The sequence below is a fragment of the Nicotiana tabacum genome, chromosome 3, assembly GCF_000715075.1.
Source record: "Nicotiana tabacum cultivar K326 chromosome 3, ASM71507v2, whole genome shotgun sequence".
NCBI lineage: Eukaryota > Viridiplantae > Streptophyta > Magnoliopsida > Solanales > Solanaceae > Nicotiana > Nicotiana tabacum.
Genome location: NC_134082.1, coordinates 189,455,808 through 189,477,772, shown reverse-complemented (window position 1 = coordinate 189,477,772; position 21,965 = coordinate 189,455,808).

Here is a 21,965-nt window from a genome sequence, read left to right as displayed (position 1 = left end):
CCTCTGAATTTGGACCCAGTACCTGCTTCGACTGATGCGACCTCGCGCGCACCTCCCGTGCCGCTCTGAATAGCCTGGGTCGTTGCCTTGAGTGCTGAGTAATCTAGGATCTTGTTAGACCTTAGGCCCTCCTCTATCATGACCCCTATCTTTACCATTTCATTGAAGGATTTCCCAACCGTTGTCACCAAGTGACCAAAGTAGGTTGGATCCAATGTTTGCAAGAAGTAGTCCACCATTTCTCCCTCTCTCATGGGAGGATCAACTCTGGCCGCTTGCTCTCTCCAGCGGAACCCAAACTCACGAAAACTTTCCCCAGGCTTCTTTCCAGTCCTCAGCAATGTGAGACGGTCAGGGACTATCTCGAGATTTTATTGAAAATGACCTGCGAAAGCCTGCGCCAGATCATCCCAAGTATACCATCTGCTGGAATCCTGCCTGGTATACCATTCTAGTGCCGATCCACTCAGACTTTGGCCGAAATAAGCTATCAGCAGCTCATCTTTGCCACATGCCCCTCTCATTTTGCTACAGAATCCCCGCAAATGCGCCATGGGATCACCGTGCCCTCCATATAAATCAAATTTAGGCATCTTGAACCCGGGCGGGAGTTGGACGTCCGGGAAAGGGCATAGATCCTTGTAGGCCACGCTGACCTGGTTGCCCAAACCGTGCAGGTTCCTGAAGGACTGCTCCAGGCTTTTGAACTTTCTCAACACCTCATCCTGTTCAGGGGCTTTAACCGGTTTTTCGATCTCTGTCGGTACCTCCAAGTGTGGATTGTAAGCATGTGGTTCGGGGGCATGGAATGCAGGCTCAGGGGGATAGTATTGCGTATCGTGAGCCTGAAACAATGGCTCACTGGTCGTTCTGTGCAAGGGGGCTGATGTGGGTCCCACAAAAGTGGGAATATCGGGTGTGGGGAGAGGTTGATGGGGTGGTGGAGCCTGGGAATCATGAGGGCTTCTTTCTTGATGGTAACGGGGATTTGGGAGGCTTGTTGAAGGGCCGGAGTGAGGGTTTTCCGGCATGTGCCCCAATGGCTCAGGGCTCTTTTGTGCTTTGGCTAGAGCTAGCTGTATTGCATTCATATCTAGTCTCATCCTTTCTATCTTTCCCATCGCTTCCTTTAACAACTGGCTCATCGGCCTTTCTTCCTCGGTACTATTCTGTGAAGTAGCCATGCTTGTTGTTATCGGTCCTTTGGATCTAGTTTGGTAAGGGTGTGCTGCCAGAATTCTTTAACAACTAACTGTTTGAGATTCGGAAAACAACAAACTTGTTAGCGTTTAGAGTGTAACAGATTTGATAACAACACATTGAGGATGCAATGCCCCTAGGCAGTTAACCGTTTCTAACATGCTTTGCTTCAAACAACATGCGTCATCCCGGCTTGCTTATTTGCCCCTTTGAAGTACTTTGGGAACCCCTGTATTTTATTCTATTCGTATTTTCTTTTTCTTTATTACTGGCGGTCGAATCTTATGGAGATTGCCTACGTATCATGACCCCGCATGAATCAGACCTTGCGTAGTTCGGACCAATAAAAGATAAACAATACTAAACACATTTTTTAAAAAAAAATTTAAAACAAACTGGGTTTCAAGGATTTAAAGATGACCCACAAACTTGAGAATCAAACAACCCGCATATTCTAGTCAAAAGATTTATAAACTTCAAAACAAATGGCCAACTTCCTTCCTCCGTTTGCTAATTTTAACCAAATGGTATTTTTTGCAAATGTGGCCCCTTCCAATTCTCACATGAATTTTGAGGTCGGGGAGGATTATTTTATGACACTTTTACCAACTTGTCCATTCTTTTACGAAAACAACCTTTCGACAACTGAAAGATATTCTAAGGCTGTTTCGGCAAGAACGGTTTAAGACGCGGCCGAAGCTGGCTCGGCTTATTATGACAAAATTCAAACGGTATTCACCTGACCGCCGACTCTTTGTTTTTTTTTTCAAATTATAATAAAAACCTGGTGTTGCAAACACGGCCCTTCAGCGCCTCGGGGACGAAGATTTTTAAGGCTGTGTGGGTCCATATCTCAAAATGACCCAAAGGTGGCTGTTTATGCCAAGTCAGCCTTCCGGCGTCCCTTTCGGGAACATTCGGCTATTTATGACAAAACAGCATCACCTGACTTATTTATAACTCTTTTTTATCGTTTTCAAATTAGAAAAGTCAATATTGCAAACACGGCCTTTCAACGTCTCGGGGACGAAGATTTTTAGGCTGTGGGGGTCAACTGGACCAAGTCTTAAAAATGACCCAAAAGTGGTTGTTTATGCAAAGTCAGCCTTCCGGCGTCCCTTTCGGGAACATTCGGCTATGTCTTGATAAAACAGCGTCACCCGACTTCTTTATGAAATTTCACATATATATTTTTGCTATATTTTTTTTTGTAAAAGGGGAAGTTGGACATCACCTGACTTATTTATGAAAAAAAATCTTGACATGTTTTTTTTTTATTATTATTTGTTTTTGGCTTTTTAGCAAAAGGGGGGTTGGACCCGATGAGGGTTGCCTACGTATCTCACATCCGGTGAGAATCAAACCCGCGTAGTTCGGGCCAATGAACTACTTTAAAAGAAGAAAGGAAGCATTTTTTGATTGATTTTCTTTTTACAAGAAACACTTCTAAGATATATTTTTGAATTTTCATTTGCTCTTTTTTTCTTTATTCTAAAGAAGAAGAAGAAAATATTTTTCGGAATTTTGCTTTTAATAAAAGAAATGCTTCTCAAAATGTTTTTTTTTTTGAATTTTGAATCTTCTTTTCAACTTTGAAAAAGAATCCAAATATTTTCGGATTTTTTTTTATATTATATATTTTTATTTTTTTTTTATTTTATTTTTTAAAGAAACAACTAGAAAGACTTTCTAAAGAAGTCAATAATGGAAAATATTTTTGGATTATTTGTTTTGAAAATTGGGATTCTAAAAACTTTTGGTAAGACAAATGTTCTTGCAACAGATAAAGATATATATATACATATTTTGGAAATAAAGAAAAACTTTTTGGATTTTATATATATATATATATATATTTGCAACAAATAATAAAACTACTTTCAACGCCCAACTCTTTTTATTTTATTATTTTTATTTTTATTTTGACATTTTTCATAAACAGATAAATAAATAAAAACCCATTTTAAAACAAAACCTTTTTTTTTATTTTCATTTTTATGGCAAAACAAACTATTTTCTTTTCTATATTTTTTTAAAAACAAGACAGAACAATGATGATTTTTCTCTATTTTTCCTTTGCTTTTAATATAACAAACTAATAAGACATTCATTTTCATTTTCTCAAAATTTCGGCAGAGTTTCGATACTACTCGGACATTGATTTTTTCTTTAAAAATAAGTAGTTATATCTTTACACTGTCATTTTTTCTCCTCTTTTTCACGATTTTTTTTATCTGTGGAAAATAATGAAAACATACAAAATCTTTTTGAATTTTCATGCTTTGTTTTATTTGTAATTTTATTTTTATATTTATTATTTCTTTCAAAAATGTGGCATGGGAGACATAATGATTTCCAAGACTTCTTGGATTCCGCAAATGCTCCCTATGCGCTTTTCCCAACATATGAAGCGTGGGGGACATATGGGGATTCCAAGACTTCTTGGATTCCGCAAATGTTCCCCATGTGCTTTCCCAAAAAGCAAGCGTGGGGGACATAGGGAATTCCAAGGCTTCTTGGATTCCACAAATGTTCCACATGCTTTGATTAAAATAACATCATGCTGGAAATGACCAAATGACCCATACGCCCTTGACTAAATACAACATGTAGCACATATGATGCCGAAAGATTGTTTATTATTTTCAGGTTGCTTGTCCTAGACGGACTCAACCCCTATGTTGAGTCCCCTAAGTCAAATGCACATGATGCAAATAAACGTTCCTACTAGGGATCCGGCATGTGACTTTGTTATACTAGGTTCAAAAACCTGGGTCGGTGTTCTAGACAGTGTACCCGAGCGGACAACTCGAGCTGAGGAAGGAGCTCCTTTCCGGGAACCAAAAGGCCAGCCGGCTTAGAAACTTTCCGAGCCTCTTTTATTTAGGGTATGACACTAACAGAATAGGGAGTCTCAACCAGTAAGCACATCCCCGGAGATAAGAAGAGAAAGGTTTCGGCACAGTTTATATACATTTCAAATAATATCAAAGCGGTAAAAGCAGCATTTAGCACATTAGGCTCAAAACATGTAATAATCAGATAATAAATAAAGCCAAATAATAACAATTACTCTAAGCTCGAATTCTTAACCCTGAACCAGTGGTTCTGGGTCTCTCATCCCCAGCAGAGTCGCCAGAGCTGTCACACCTCCTTTTTCCGCACCCGAGGGGGCGCAATGGGAGTTTTTTCCAATTAAAGGACAATCGAAACGGGATTGGTTTAATTATTTCAGAGTCGCCACTTGGGAGGTTTAGGGTGTCCCAAGTCACCAATTTTAATCCCGAATCGAGGAAAATAATGACTCTATATTATAGTCTGCGTACCAGAAATCCGGATAAGGAATTCTGTTAACCCGGGAGAAGGTGTTAGGCATTCCCGAGTTCCGTGGTTCTAGCACGGTCGCTCAATTGTTATATTCGGCTTGATTATCTGATTTTATACAAGTATGAACTTATGTGCAAATTTTAACTTTTAACCGCTTTATTATTATTGTTTTTACAAGAATGTGAACATCGCTTAAAACACGTCTTTGGACTGCGTCACATGAAATGCACCCACAATCCGGAACGCATTTTATTTGATGTTTTGAGATTTGGCTTTGGGTTGCATGAAATGCACACCCGAGCTTAAGAAAGTAAATTATTAAACACGCGCCTAAAGAGACTATCGCGTTATTATTTTGCGGAGGCCGTGAAATTCGCTAAACGACCCTCCTGAATTCTGAATAATTTTAAACAAGTATTTACTGAGGGCCCCGCAAGTTGCATTTTTTGTTTGTCGAGGCTCGTCCCATTTGTTATTTTAAAAATGAATTTGCAACGTCATGAAAATGCATCTCAGACCACGTCACAGTCAATGCACCCGTGATTAGAGACACATTTCGATTTCGTTGAGATTTAGATTTGGGTCACATAAATGTGCACCCGAGTTTAGGAGAATTAAATTATTAAAGGCGCGCCTAAAGCAACTAGCGCATTATTATTTTGGGTAGGGCCGTGAAATTTACTAAACGGCCCGTCCCGGAATCTAAGTATTTAATACATATATTTTGCGAGGGCTCCACAATCTATACATTTTTTATTTGACGAAGCTCGTATCGTTTTTCTTTAATTTTTCTTTTATTTATTTATTTTTTATTTTTTTTAAAAAAAGGATAAGGCTAAAAATAACTACATTTTTTGCTACTTTGCTAGGTCATGGGTTGTAAATTGGACTTATTTGATGAAACGAGTATTTTTCCGCGGAATTAAAATTGCTACTATAATTTCAACATTTACTACCACATGTATAAACAACTATTAAGACAAACTAAAATAATTAACACATTTCCCCTATTATGACAAATATTTAGATAACAACACTCTAAACATGAAGAAGCGAAAATGTCAAATAACTACTTGAAGCAAACGAAACAAAGGGAAAAGACGTTCACGACCAGATTTCAATATCATACGGAGTTAATTAACAAAAATAGCCATTCGCAAACATCATGTATATATGTCTCGCTCAATTCGCGCACTATCCGCATGAACTAGGGTGGTATCCTAAAACATCACATATACATATTGCCAACAGAAAATATGAGGTACACGGACAGAGATGACCTACTTGAGATTAACGTCCGATGCGTTGGACCTGCGACGAAACCTCGGACAACAACCTCGACGTACCGGACCTCGACGAACCAAAGACTACCTCAATGGACCTCACCCCGGACTGAACTTCTAGGCTGCTTTTTTGAACGTTTTTCGGTTAAGCTTCAGCTGGTGTGTGTGTGTGTGTTCCGACGTTGATGGATTAGGGTTCCTTGCTAAGTTTTTCTTGGTGAAGAAGAAGCAGCTATGGAGGAGTGGTCATGGTCGACAGAACTGGCGTTGGTTTTGGACAGTTGACGATGGAGGGGGGAAGCTGGAGGTTGATGGTGAGTTTGACGAGTGAAGCAGCGAGGGTGGACTGCCGGTGGTTGTAGGACGCCTGGTGGTTTTTGCGTTGGAGGGGGGGGGGTAGGGATCGTTTACAGTAGGTGTTTGGACGTGGGGGTGGTGGTTATGGCGTTCGTTTGGTGGTTTACTGGAGGTTTGGGTGGTGTAGATGGAGGCGGGCTGGTTGGGTTTTGATGGAGGGTCGACGATGGAGTGTTTGGTGGGGGTGACGACGGGGTGCGACGATGGTTATGTTCCGGCGAGGGGGAAGTGGGGAATGGAGTTTGGGAGGAGGAGGGTGATGGTTTGGTCGTGAGGATCGTTAATGGTGGTTTTTGGGCAGTAGGTTTTTGCTCCTTCTTCTAGTGAAGAAGATGATGAAACAATACGTTTCTTTTCAAAAATCTTCAAAGTCCTCCTCCTTTGGCCTTCTGTCCGTGTTTTGTAACACAATGCCCATAAAAATGAGCCCCACGCGTGGTGGGGTTCAAGGCATATGTCCCCCACGCGTGGTGGGGTTCCCCACGTGTCCTGGACACGGTTTATTATGGGCTAGGTCCGAAAATTAGGCCTAAAACCGGGTAGTTTTAACCCGAATATTATTCTTTTGCCCGGACCCGAGAAATAGGAACACGTTGCTTAACTAGTCCTATGTAAGTAAAATAACTACCAAAAATAAGACTAGTATTTAAACAAAACTATATCTTTTTAAATATTTTTTCAAGATTTAAAATAGCTACAAAATATTAATGAAACTATTTTTTTGTAATTTTCGTTTTAAATATTAAGATAAAATATGAGGTAATATTTTTGTATTTTTCAAAGTTAAAATGACTATAAAACCTTAATAGAACTATATTTTACTTATTTTTTGTAATTTTCGAAATTATAAAGTACAAAAATAAAGTACAATTTTTGTATTTTTCAAGTTTATGAGAGATACATAAACTAAAATTTATATATATATTTTTTTTGAAATTTCTTTTTTGAAAAATAAAGTAAAAATAGTCAAAATAGCTATATTAGTCCTAAATTAAATATTTAAGCTAAGAATGTAAAAATTCCTGGGGAGGGTCAAAAATCACGTGCTTACAGCTGCCCCTCTTTGACTGGAAACACGAAGAGTTTTCCGACAAAGAACGACTAGACGTGTTTTTGACCCGACCATTACTTGGACGGACTACACTTAAGGAAAGGGAGGGAATGTGACCAAGCCCTGGTATCTGAGCCGCCTACATATCCTTGGTTATACAGGAATCAGGCCACGTGTAGTTCGGGATGAGAGAGATAGTGAAGTGTACCGAGGTGAAGAGCCGATCGAGGTGCCGTTCCGTTGAGGTTCCGGTCCGCGGTCCTGTCATTACAACAAAAATGAAAACTGAAAAAGACTAACTAAGCCTATCAGCTACTAGTTACAAGGATTCCTATCTCCTAAGTCTTCTGAAACTTGGTCTTGAGTCTTGAATGGTGCTTCATACAGACTTTGGATCTGAACCTTGATACTTGCTAGTTGTAGGTGCTAGTTCTTGAGCAGACCACATTTGTTCTCCACTTCCGTAATTTGGGTTCTTTTTCTTTTTTCTTTTTTCTCTTTTTTTTCTTCTTGTTTTTTGTTTTTTGGTGACCAGCTTCTGTTTATCATCCCAGACTGTTGACTTGCATTCTTGGGGCGAGCTTCTTGTTGCTTCTATCTTGGATTGAGTGCTGGGGATTTTTGTTGTAACCTTCTGCTTTCCAGTGGGTCACTGCTTGATCTTGAAAAATGTTTCCCCGTTCTACAGGCGGACCCCTGACTTCTTCTATCTTCGACACACAACAACCTCCGTTCTACAGGCGGGTCCCTGACAATCAAAACAAACAAAACAAACAAAATTTCCTAACCCAGTTTGTACTAGGAAGATTTGTGAGTCGTTAGCAAAATCGTAACTCACTTACACTACTGATGCAATGATGAGAGTAAACTAAAGACTAGGCTAGGATGTGCATCTCCTATGAGTAAAACCAAAACTCTTGCTAGCAAATGTGTCTGCTAAAATAAAAACCTCAATAACTCAAACTAGAAAGTGTGTCTTCTATGGTTGAATCGGAATGAGCTAAACTAGGAAGTGCGTCTCCTAAGGGTGAAAACTTCAGTGACTAGAACTAGGAAGTGCGTCTCCTATGAATAAAATCTCGATTAGGAAGTGCGTCTCCTACGGGTAAACTTCAAAAACTGGACTAGGAATTGTGTCTCCTATGGTCGAACTTAAAATGAATCAAACTAGGAAGTGCATCTCCTAGGGGTGAACTATTCTTAGGAAGTGCGTCTCCTACGGTAAAACTGAACTTAGGAAGTGCGTCTCCTATGGTAAAACTGAACTTAGGAAGTGCGTCTCCTATCGGTGAAACTTAACTTGGGAAGTGCGTTTCCTATGGTAAAACTGAACTTAGGAAGTGCGTCTCCTATCGGTGAAACTTAACTTAGGAAGTGCGTCTCCTATGGTAAAACTGAATTTTAGGAAGTGCGTCTCCTACTGGTGAAACTTGCTTAGGAAGTGCGTCTCCTACTAGTGAAACTTGCTTAGGAAGTGCGTCTCCTATTGGGAAAAACTGTTCTTAGGAAGTGCGTCTCCTTAGGAAGTGCGTCTCCTATCGGTGAAACTGAACTTAGGAAGTGCGTCTCCTATGGTAAAACTGAACTTAGGAAGTGCGTCTCCTATTGGTGAAACTTATCTTAGGAAGTGCGTCTCCTACTGGTGAAACTTGCTTAGGAAGTGCGTCTCCTATTGGGAAAAACTGTTCTTAGGAAGTGCGTCTCCTACTGGGTGAAACTATTCTTAGGAAGTGCGTCTCCTATTGGTGAAACTGAACCTAGGAAGTGCGTCTCCTATTGGTGAAATAAACTTAGGAAGTGCGTCTCCTATCGGTGAAATTTGCTTAGGAAGTGCGTCTCCTATTGGTGAAACTTGCTTAGGAAGTGCGTCTCCTATTGGTGAAACTTGCTTAGGAAGTGCGTCTCCTATTGGTGAAACTGACTTAGGAAGTGCGTCTCCTATGGTAAAACTGAACTTAGGAAGTGCGTCTCCTATGATAAACTGAACTTAGGAAGTGCGTCTCCTATGGTAAAACTGAATTTTAGGAAGTGCGTCTCCTATTGGTACAACTGAACCTAGGAAGTGCGTCTCCTATTGGTGAAATAAACTTAGGAAGTGCGTCTCCTATCGGTGAAATTAACTTAGGAAGTGCGTCTCCTATTGGTGAAACTTGCTTAGGAAGTGCGTCTCCTATTGGTGAAACTTGCTTAGGAAGTGCGTCTCCTATGGTAAAACTGAATTTTAGGAAGTGCGTCTCCTACTGGTGAAACTTATCTTAGGAAGTGCGTCTCCTATTGGTAGAACTGAACTTAGGGGGAAATGCATCTCCTATGGGTAAAGACGTGGAATGTATGCCTTTGTTATCTGGGCGGGCTCCCAACTTCAATACTTGAAAGTAAAAACTGGATGTATGCCTCTGTTATCTGGGCGGGCTCCCAACTTCAACACTTGAAAGTAAAGACTGAAATGTATGCCTCTATTATCTGGGCGGGCTCCCAACTTCAACACTTAAAAAAAGACTGAATGTATGCCTCTATTATCTGGGCGGGCTCCCAACCCTAACACTTAAAAGTAAAGACTGAATGCATGCCTCTATTATCCGGGCGGGCTCCCAATTTCAACACTTGAAGTAAAAGACTGAATGTATTCCTCTATTATCTGGGCGGGGGCTCCCAATTTCAACACTTGAAATAAAAGACTGAATGTATGCCTTTATTATCTGGGCGGGCTCCCAACTTCAACACTTAAAAGTAAAGACTGAATGTATTCCTCTGTTATTATGGGCGGGCTCCCAATTTCAACACTTAAAAGTAAAGACTGAAACCAACATATCCTATTTGAGGGCGGATGAACCCAACATATCCTATTTGAGGGCGGATGAACCCGACATATCCTATTTGAGGGCGGATGAACCCGACATATCCTATTTGAGGGCGGATGAACCCAACAGATCCTATTTGAGGGCGGATGAACCCGACATATCCTATTTGAGGGCGGATGAACCCGACATATCCTATTTGAGGGCGGATGAACCCAACAGATCCTATTTGAGGGCGGATGAACCCGACATATCCTATTTGAGGGCGGATGAACCCGACATATCCTATTTGAGGGCGGATGAACCCAACATATCCTATTTGAGGGCGGATGAACCCAACAGATCCTATTTGAGGGCGGATGAACCCGACAGATCCTTAAGACTTGAAAATGTCTTACCTCGAATACTTGCTGGGGATTGGGATGAATTTTCCTTTTCTACCTTCCCCATTTTTATTATTATTCTTTTTTTTTCTTTATTCCCTTTTTTGTTTTGTTTTTGCATAGCTTCTTCCTTCAAAGACTACCTCCTTGATTTACTTACCTGTTGGGGGGTAAAATGTTATCAGCTGGGGGTACCTGACTTCCCAGAAAATTTTCAAAATGGAAGGAAAATTTTCTGCCCCAGTTTGATAATATCCCTTGTGGCACGCAGTTCTGGCATCAATGCCATTTCCTTTACCTGTTTCAAATCAAACAAAATTGTTAGTTTAAAACATGGTGGTTGGTTGTGATACTCCTACTGGGATGGCTTTCCCTTTCTCCTTCCTTGCTCTGCGTTCAACAACTTGTTGGGGATGATCTTATGTGTTGGGGATAATCCCTTCCTGCTGGGGGATATCCCTCTTCTTTTGTGGCATAGCTTGAAAACTGGCATTTCCCCGACCTTTTAGTCTAGTATGGATTTCGCCAAATTATGCTCACTGCTCTCCTTGCTCTGTTCATGGGCCTTGGCCTTTGAGGTTTGGGTTTGGCAAGGATATCTCTCTTGACGCTCGTCAATCCTTTTGTCAATTCCCTTTGCTGGGGATATCTTTTTTGACACTGGCCTCGCGCTTGTTTCTTGCTGACTATACCATTTGGATGTACTAGTCAGATCTCCTCTTGAAAAGCTGATGGCATATTTGAAGTCATTTCATACTTGTTCTGACCAGACAGACTCTATTGGGGATTTTTTCTATGAAAGGAGAAAGATAAAAGGGAACAGAATAAAAAGACAAAGGGAAAAAAACATGACTCTTTAACAAAAGAAACTATAAATAAAAACCCTATCAAATGCAGATACCGCCTCTAATGGCCATGACATGCATATGTGGCCTATCCTCTATCGTCAATCATCTTCCAAGATCTTCAATTGGCGATTCCCCATCTGATTCTCAATCTTATTCGACTTGTAGTGCCCGGAGGGTTTTCACTATCAAGTCTCTCTCATTTTTGGATTCTTCTCTCAGCTTTCATCGCCTTATGGTGCCTGTGAAGGTTTTCACCGATAAGACTCTCTCATTTGTATCACTTTTCAGCTGGGGATTTGGAGTGTCGCCGGTATGACTCTTTCTGCTGGAGATTAGAGTCCTTTCTGCTGTGGAACAGAATGTTATGTTCGCCGGTAAGACTCTTCATTTGTCTGACTTGGCATCTTTTGAAGACCGATCGGAAGGTCTTTCTTTGGACCGTAATGTGGATTTTGGATAGGGTTAGAAAGAAACGGTATCAAAGGCTCAAAAAATGCATTAATTTTGGGTTATTATTTACAACTTTCGGAATTAGATTTATTTACAATAAACACAACTTTTGCCCCAGTTTCTTGCTTGGGGATATTTTACTTAATTTTTCATTTTTCAAAACTATGAACGAGCCGTGAAGCGCCTACGTATCCTCTTTGAGGAATCAGGTCAAACGTAGTTCCCAATTCCTCTTTTTTTTCATTTGACTTTCTTTTCACTCATTTCTTATCTTTCTTTTCTTTTTCTTTTGCTTTTTTTCTCTTGCTTGTTTTTTGTTGTTTTGATATTCTCTTTTTTTTTATCTTCCATGTTCGCATCTTTTAGACGTTGCTACTGATTCCGAACGAGGGGTATGAAAGAAAAAATAAATAAGGCTCAAAAGGGGTTAACGAAGGATAAAGTGTTTGGGTAGCAGAACAAAATGCCTTCGTCATTCCCGTCTTCAAAACATGCCAAGTGCAAACAACACAATCAAACAATAGATTTATAGTCTCTTCCGATGGTGCTGGACTTGACAATTATATTCAACATATGTTTGTTCATTTGTCACTTCTAAAGCACCGTTGGGCGACACTCTCATTCTCGTTATTATGAACGACCCTCATGCCAATTTAGGCGAATCTTTATTTAACGGTTTTCTTTGTGTTTAACTTGCCCCAGTTCCTCATGACTCGAGCTCTGAATAATCTCAACCGTCCTTATTTCCTTTAAATGGTCTGAATCGCCTTTCCAGGGTTTTATGATTAACTTTTAAGATTAGGCCCAAACTGGGTGCGCATGTCATGTCCCTAGAATCGGTGCTGAATAAAAATGACATAATGACTAAACAGAAAGATGACTGAGAATAATCAAAGACTGAATTTTTTGCGTTGGACTGAACAAACGGTTTTAAAAACAAAGCAAACCGGAATAAAATCCTAAACAACTTGGACAAAACTTAAACAAACCGCTATGACAAAACGGAAAGATATTGACACAAAACAAATCCGAATTACAATCCTAATAATCCGAACAACGGAAATGACAACAAAATAGACCATCAAAGATCCTCTCCGGTTGACCCAAAATGGAGTGCCTTTCCAACTATCCAAGCACGACATCTCTGGTTGACCCAAAATGGAGTATCTTCCCACTGCAAAGCATGACATTTTAGCCATTGAGCTCTATATCAACATTGCCAAGACCATCCCCAACTTCAGTATTATCAATATCAATCAACAAGTTCTCAAGATGATTCGCCTGCTCCCTGTCGCTGTCGTCGATCACAATTGCCCCTTCCTGAACCATTCTTTCTATTTCCTTTTTCAAAGAACGACAGTCTTCAATGCTATGTCCTTGGACATTAGAGTGATACATGCATCGTACAGCAGGATCGAATCCTTTTGCATATGGGTCTGGAGTATAGCCAAGGAGCGGCTCAATCAGTCCTGAAAGCTTTAGCTTTTCAAACAAACTTGCGTAGGACTCCCCAATTGGCGTGAAATTGTTTCCTTGCCTTTGTTTTCCCCCATACCCCTGTTTTCTAGGGTCGTTGGGTGCTTGGAAACGATGTGAAGGCAAGAATGCATTACGTGGTGTTGGCTCTCGCCAGCGGGGGTGACCTGATGGTTGACCCTGCGACCGGACCTTGTTTGGAGGATAATATTGAGGCGGATTATATGGAGCTCGGGGGCAGGCTTGGGCATGATAGGCTGAATAGAGTGGCTCTGATGGTGGGTAGTAGGGTTGTGGAAGGTTGTATGGAGTGCGTGGATAATTTGGATGACTGGGTTTGGGCTGGTAGTGAGATGAAGGACCTCTGAATTTGGACCCAGTACCTGCTTCGACTGATGCGACCTCGCGCGCACCTCCCGTGCCGCTCTGAATAGCCTGGGTCGTTGCCTTGAGTGCTGAGTAATCTAGGATCTTGTTAGACCTTAGGCCCTCCTCTATCATGACCCCTATCTTTACCACTTCATTGAAGGATTTCCCAACCGTTGTCACCAAGTGACCAAAGTAGGTTGGATCCAATGTTTGCAAGAAGTAGTCCACCATTTCTCCCTCTCTCATGGGAGGATCAACTCTGGCCGCTTGCTCTCTCCAGCGGAACCCAAACTCACGAAAACTTTCCCCAGGCTTCTTTCCAGTCCTCAGCAATGTGAGACGGTCAGGGACTATCTCGAGATTGTATTGAAAATGACCTGCGAAAGCCTGCGCCAGATCATCCCAAGTATACCATCTGCTGGAATCCTGCCTGGTATACCATTCTAGTGCCGATCCACTCAGACTTTGGCCGAAATAAGCTATCAGCAGCTCATCTTTGCCACCTGCCCCTCTCATTTTGCTACAGAATCCCCGCAAATGCGCCATGGGATCACCGTGCCCTCAATATAAATCAAATTTAGGCATCTTGAACCCGGGCGGGAGTTGGACGTCCGGGAAAGGGCATAGATCCTTGTAGGCCACGCTGACCTGGTTGCCCAAACCGTGCAGGTTCCTGAAGGACTGCTCCAGGCTTTTGAACTTTCTTAACACCTCATCCTGTTCAGGGGCTTTAACCGGTTTTTCGATCTCTGCCGGTACCTCCAAGTGTGGATTGTAAGCATGTGGTTCGGGGGCATGGAATGCAGGCTCAGGGGGATAGTATTGCGTATCGTGAGCCTGAAACAATGGCTCACTGGTCGTTCTGTGCAAGGGGCTGATGTGGGTCCCACAAAAGTGGGAATATCGGGTGTGGGGAGAGGTTGATGGGGTGGTGGAGCCTGGGAATCATGAGGGCTTCTTTCTTGATGGTAACAGGGATTTGGGAGGCTTGTTGAAGGGCCGAAGTGAGGGTTTTCCGGCATGTGCCCCAATGGCTCAGGGCTCTTTTGTGCTTTGGCTAGAGCTAGCTGCATTGCATTCATATCTAGTCCCATCCTTTCTATCTTTCCCATCGCTTCCTTTAACAACTGGCTCATCGGCCTTTCTTCCTCGGTACTATTCTCTGAAGTAGTCATGCTTGTTGTTATCGGTCCTTTGGATCTAGTTTGGTAAGGGTGTGCTGCCAGAATTCTTTAACAACTAACTGTTTGAGATTCGGAAAACAACAAACTTGTTAGCGTTTAGAGTGTAACAGATTTGATAACAACACATTGAGGATGCAATTCCCCTAGGCAGTTAACCGTTTCTAACATGCTTTGCTTCAAACAACATGCGTCATCCAGGCTTGCTTATTTGCCCCTTTGAAGTACTTTGGGAACCCCTGTATTTTATTCTATTCGTATTTTCTTTTTCTTTATTACTGGAGGTCGAATCTTATAGAGATTGCCTACGTATCATGACCCCGCATGAATCAGACCTTGCGTAGTTCGGACCAATAAAAGATAAACAATACTAAACACATTTTTTAAAAAAAAATTTAAAACAAACTGGGTTTCAAGGATTTAAAGATGACCCACAAACTTGAGAATCAAACAACCCGCATATTCTAGTCAAAAGATTTATAAACTTCAAAACAAATGGCCAACTTCCTTCCTCCGTTTGCTAATTTTAACCAAATGGTATTTTTTGCAAATGTGGCCCCTTCCAATTCTCACATGAATTTTGAGGTCGGGGAGGATTATTTTATGACACTTTTACCAACTTGTCCATTCTTTTACAAAAACAACCTTTCGACAACTGAAAGATATTCTAAGGCTGTTTCGGCAAGAACGGTTTAAGACGCGGCCGAAGCTGGCTCGACTTATTATGACAAAATTCAAACGGTATTCACCTGACCGCCGACTCTTTATTTTTTTTTTCAAATTATAATAAAAACCTGGTGTTGCAAACACGGCCCTTCAGCGCCTCGGGGACGAAGATTTTTAAGGCTGTGTGGGTCCATATCTCAAAATGACCCAAAGGTAGCTGTTTATGCCAAGTCAGCCTTCCGGCGTCCCTTTCGGGAACATTCGGCTATTTATGACAAAACAACATCACCTGACTTATTTATAACTCTTTTTTATCGTTTTCAAATTAGAAAAGTCAATATTGCAAACACGGCCTTTCAACGTCTCGGGGACGAAGATTTTTAGGTTGTGGGGGTCAACTGGACCAAGTCTTAAAAATGACCCAAAAGTGGTTGTTTATGCAAAGTCAGCCTTCCGGCGTCCCTTTCGGGAACATTCGGCTATGTCTTGATAAAACAGCGTCACCCGACTTCTTTATGAAATTTCACATATATATTTTTGCTATATTTTTTTTTGTAAAAGGGGAAGTTGGACATCACCTGACTTATTTATGAAAAAAAATCTTGACATGTTTTTTTTTTATTATTATTTGTTTTTGGCTTTTTAGCAAAAGGGGGGTTGGACCCGATGAGGGTTGCCTACGTATCTCACATCCGGTGAGAATCAAACCCGCGTAGTTCGGGCCAATGAACTACTTTAAAAGAAGAAAGGAAGCATTTTTTGATTGATTTTCTTTTTACAAGAAACACTTCTAAGATATATTTTTGAATTTTCATTTGCTCTTTTTTTCTTTATTCTAAAGAAGAAGAAGAAAATATTTTTCGGAATTTTGCTTTTAATAAAAGAAATGCTTCTCAAAATGTTTTTTTTTGGATTTTGAATTTTCTTTTCAATTTTGAAAAAGAATCAAAATATTTTCGGATTTTTTTTTATATTATATATTTTTTTATTTTTTTTATTTTATTTTTTAAAGAAACAACTAGAAAGACTTTCTAAAGAAGTCAATAATGGAAAATATTTTTGGATTATTTGTTTTGAAAATTGGGATTCTAAAAACTTTTGGTAAGACAAATGTTCTTGCAACAGATAAAGATATATATATACATATTTTGGAAATAAAGAAAAACTTTTTGGATTTTATATATATATATATATATATTTGCAACAAATAATAAAACTACTTTCAACGCCCAACTCTTTTTATTTTATTATTTTTATTTTTATTTTGACATTTTTCATAAACAGATAAATAAATAAAAACCCATTTTAAAACAAAACCTTTTTTTTTATTTTCATTTTTATGGCAAAACAAACTATTTTCTTTTCTATATTTTTTTAAAAACAAGACAGAACAATGATGATTTTTCTCTATTTTTCCTTTGCTTTTAATATAACAAACTAATAAGACATTCATTTTCATTTTCTCAAAATTTCGGCAGAGTTTCGATACTACTCGGACATTAATTTTTTCTCTAAAAATAAGTAGTTATATCTTTACACTGTCATTTTTTCTCCTCTTTTTCACGATTTTTTTTATCTGTGGAAAATAATGAAAACATACAAAATCTTTTTGAATTTTCATGCTTTGTTTTATTTGTAATTTTATTTTTATATTTATTATTTCTTTCAAAAATGTGGCATGGGAGACATAATGATTTCCAAGACTTCTTGGATTCCGCAAATGCTCCCTATGCGCTTTTCCCAACATATGAAACGTGGGGGACATATGGGGATTCCAAGACTTCTTGGATTCCACAAATGTTCCCCATGTGCTTTCCCAAAAAGCAAGCGTGGGGGACATAGGGAATTCCAAGGCTTCTTGGATTCCACAAATGTTCCTCATGCTTTGATTAAAATAACATCATGCTGGAAATGACCAAATGACCCATACGCCCTTGACTAAATACAACATGTAGCACATAGGATGCCGAAAGATTGTTTATTATTTTCAGGTTGCTTGTCCTAGACGGACCCAACCCCTATGTTGAGTCCCCTAAGTCAAATGCACATGATGCAAATAAACGTTCCTACTAGGGATCCGGCATGTGACTTTGTTATACTAGGTTCAAAAACCTGGGTCAGTGTTCTAGACAGTGTACCAGAGCGGACAACTCGAGCTGAGGAAGGAGCTCCTTTCCGGGAACCAAAAGGCCAGCCGGCTTAGAAACTTTCCGAGCCTCTTTTATTTAGGGTATGACACTAACAGAATAGGGAGTCTCAACCAGTAAGCACATCCCCGGAGATAAGAAGAGAAAGGTTTCAGCACAGTTTATATACATTTCAAATAATATCAAAGCGGTAAAAGCAGCATTTAGCACATTAGGCTCAAAACATGTAATAATCAGATAATAAATAAAGCCAAATAATAACAATTACTCTAAGCTCGAATTCTTAACCCTGAACCAGTGGTTCTGGGTCTCTCATCCCCAGCAGAGTCGCCAGAGCTGTCACACCTCCTTTTTCCGCACCCGAGGGGGCGCATGGGGAGTTTTTTCCAATTAAAGGACAATCGAAACGGGATTGGTTTAATTATTTCAGAGTCGCCACTTGGGAGGTTTAGGGTGTCCCAAGTCACCAATTTTAATCCCGAATCGAGGAAAATAATGACTCTATATTATAGTCTGCGTACCAGAAATCCGGATAAGGAATTCTGTTAACCCGGGAGAAGGTGTTAGGCATTCCCGAGTTCCGTGGTTCTAGCACGGTCGCTCAATTGTTATATTCGGCTTGATTATCTGATTTTATACAAGTATGAACTTATGTGCAAATTTTAACTTTTAACCGCTTTATTATTATTGTTTTTACAAGAATGTGAACATCGCTTAAAACACGTCTTTGGACTGCGTCACATGAAATGCACCCACAATCCGGAACGCATTTTATTTGATGTTTTGAGATTTGGCTTTGGGTTGCATGAAATGCACACCCGAGCTTAAGAAAGTAAATTATTAAACACGCGCCTAAAGAGACTATCGCGTTATTATTTTGCGGAGGCCGTGAAATTCGCTAAACGACCCTCCTGAATTCTGAATAATTTTAAACAAGTATTTACTGAGGGCCCCGCAAGTTGCATTTTTTGTTTGTCGAGGCTCGTCCCATTTGTTATTTTAAAAATGAATTTGCAACGTCATGAAAATGCATCTCAGACCACGTCACAGTCAATGCACCCGTGATTAGAGACACATTTCGATTTCGTTGAGATTTAGATTTGGGTCACATAAATGTGCACCCGAGTTTAGGAGAATTAAATTATTAAAGGCGCGCCTAAAGCAACTAGCGCATTATTATTTTGGGTAGGGCCGTGAAATTTACTAAACGGCCCGTCCCGGAATCTAAGTATTTAATACATATATTTTGCGAGGGCTCCACAATCTATACATTTTTTATTTGACGAAGCTCGTATCGTTTTTCTTTAATTTTTCTTTTATTTATTTATTTTTTATTTTTTTTAAAAAAAAGGATAAGGCTAAAAATAACTACATTTTTTGCTACTTTGCTAGGTCATGGGTTGTAAATTGGACTTATTTGATGAAACGAGTATTTTTCCGCGGAATTAAAATTGCTACTATAATTTCAACATTTACTACCACATGTATAAACAACTATTAAGACAAACTAAAATAATTAACACTTTTCCCCTATTATGACAAATATTTAGATAACAACACTCTAAACATGAAGAAGCGAAAATGTCAAATAACTACTTGAAGCAAACGAAACAAAGGGAAAAGACGTTCACGGCCAGATTTCAATATCATACGGAGTTAATTAACAAAAATAGCCATTCGCAAACATCATGTATATATGTCTCGCTCAATTCGCACACTATCCGCATGAACTAGGGTGGTATCCTAAAACGTCACATATACATATTGCCAACAGAAAATATGAGGTACACGGACAGAGATGACCTACTTGAGATTAACGTCCGATGCGTTGGACCTACGACGAAACCTCGGACAACAACCTCGACGTACCGGACCTCGACGAACAAAAGACGACCTCAACGGACCTCACCCCGGACTGAACTTCTAGGCTGCTTTTTTGAACGTTTTTCGGTTAAGCTTCAGCTGGTGTGTGTGTGTGTGTTCCGACGTTAATGGATTAGGGTTCCTTGCTAAGTTTTTCTTGGTGAAGAAGAAGCAGCTATGGAGGAGTGGTCATGGTCGACGGAACTGGCGTTGGTTTTGGACAGTCGACGATGGAGGGGGGGAAGCTAGAGGTTGACGGTGAGTTTGACGAGTGAAGCAGCGATGGTGGACTGCCGGTGGTTGTAGGACGCCTGGTGGTTTTTGCGTTAGGGGGGGGGTAGGGATCGTTTACAGTAGGTGTTTGGACGTGGGGGGTGGTGGTTATGGCGTTCGTTTGGTGGTTTACTGGAGGTTTGGGTGGTGTAGATGGAGGCGGGCTGGTTGGGTTTTGATGGAGGGTCGACGATGGAGTGTTTGGTGGGGGTGACGACGGGGTGCGACGATGGTTATGTTCCGGCGAGGGGGAAGTGGGGAATGGAGTTTGGGAGGAGGAGGGTGATGGTTTGGTCGTGAGGATCGTTAATGGTGGTTTTTGGGCAGTAGGTTTTTGCTCCTTCTTCTAGTGAAGAAGATGATGAAACAGTACGTTTCTTTTCAAAAATCTTCAAAGTCCTCCTCCTTTGGCCTTCTGTCCGTGTTTTGTAACACAATGCCCATAAAAATGAGCCCCACGCGTGGTGGGGTTCAAGGCATATGTCCCCCACGCGTGGTGGGGTTCCCCACGTGTCCTGGACACGGTTTATTATGGGCTAGGTCCGAAAATTATGCCTAAAACCGGGTAGTTTGAACCCGAATATTATTCTTTTGCCCGGACCCGAGAAATAGGAACACGTTGCTTAACTAGTCCTATGTAAGTAAAATAACTAACAAAAATAAGACTAGTATTTAAACAAAACTATATCTTTTTAAATATTTTTTCAAGATTTAAAATAGCTACAAAATATTAATGAAACTATTTTTTTGTAATTTTCGTTTTAAATATTAAGATAAAATATGAGGTAATATTTTTGTATTTTTCAAAGTTAAAATGACTATAAAACCTTAATAGAACTATATTTTACTTATTTTTTTGTAATTTTCGAAATTATAAAGTACAAAAATAAAGTACAATTTTTGTATTTTTCAAGTTTATGAGAGATACATAAACTAAAATTTTTATATATATATTTTTTTGAAATTTCTTTTTTTTTTGCAACGAAATAAAGTAAAAATAGTTAAAATGGCTATACTAGTCCTAAATTAGATATTTAAGCTTAAGGACGTAAAAATTCCCGGGGAGGGTCAAAAATCACGTGCTTACAATAACCATTCAATTACCATTTATGCTAATTTTTCTAAAGTTAGAACTTTAAAATCAACTAGAATTAATTTGTTAATCTTTCCTTATTAGATTGTATTACAATTTTATTTGCAATAGGAAGACGTGATTTTAATACAATAAAGACTTTTGTTTCAAAAGGAAAAACAAGACTAGCTTTTTATCACATCTAATCTCCATATCATTTGTAGGATTTTAAATTAAAACGTTAAAAAAAAAAGAGAGAAGATTAATCAAGTACACTACTGAATTTATTAATTTCTAGAATACATAATAACTTACATATCGTTCTATTTATCTATATTAAATGCACGAAGATCCTTAATGAAATATCGTTCGCCTTTTTTTTTTTACCATTTAAAATTAAACTTCACATTAGATAAAATCGTAATTTAGTTATTATCGTAATATACAGTACTTTGAAATCAACTAATTTCGTTATAAAATATTTCTCTTTAATATAAATATTAAAGAAAGTTCGGTGCACTATATGTGCGGGGTCCAGGTAAGGCTCGGACCACAAAGATTTATTATTTTACTTATATTGTTTGGGAGAAATAATAATATTACATTGTCTTAACATAAATATTGTTTGGGGAGAAAGAACAGTATTACATTGTCTTTTGCTTATATTTGTTTACGACAATTTTTATATGAAATATGTTTCAACTTATAATTCTAAGGGGATGACACTATATATTCTTACTATTAAATTAAGATGTATGTACTTAATTAACTATTTTTCTAATAATTAAATATAATTTTTAAATATTATGCGAAAACATCAATGAAGAGAAAAAAATGTTATTCGAGTAAGAAGGAGTTTCAAAAAGTATTTCTATTTTCTATATCATTGTAAAAGCACGAATCCCGAATGCAAAAATAAATAAATTATTTTTTTAATTTTTATTCAATAACTCAAATATATTATTTAATAATATTTACGTAATTTTTTAAGATTATATACTCATTGATATAGGTACACGCGCAAAGCGCGTACCCTAAGACTAGTATATTAAATACAACAACAACAACAATGACCCGGTGTAATATTTATATATTAAATATATCTAAAATTTTCTATATATATAATGTCGGGTTGGTTTGGTTTCGATTTGACTTTCTTTAGTTAAAATCAAACCAAACCAATTATAGTGGGGTCTTTTTTCCAACACCAAATCATAGTCG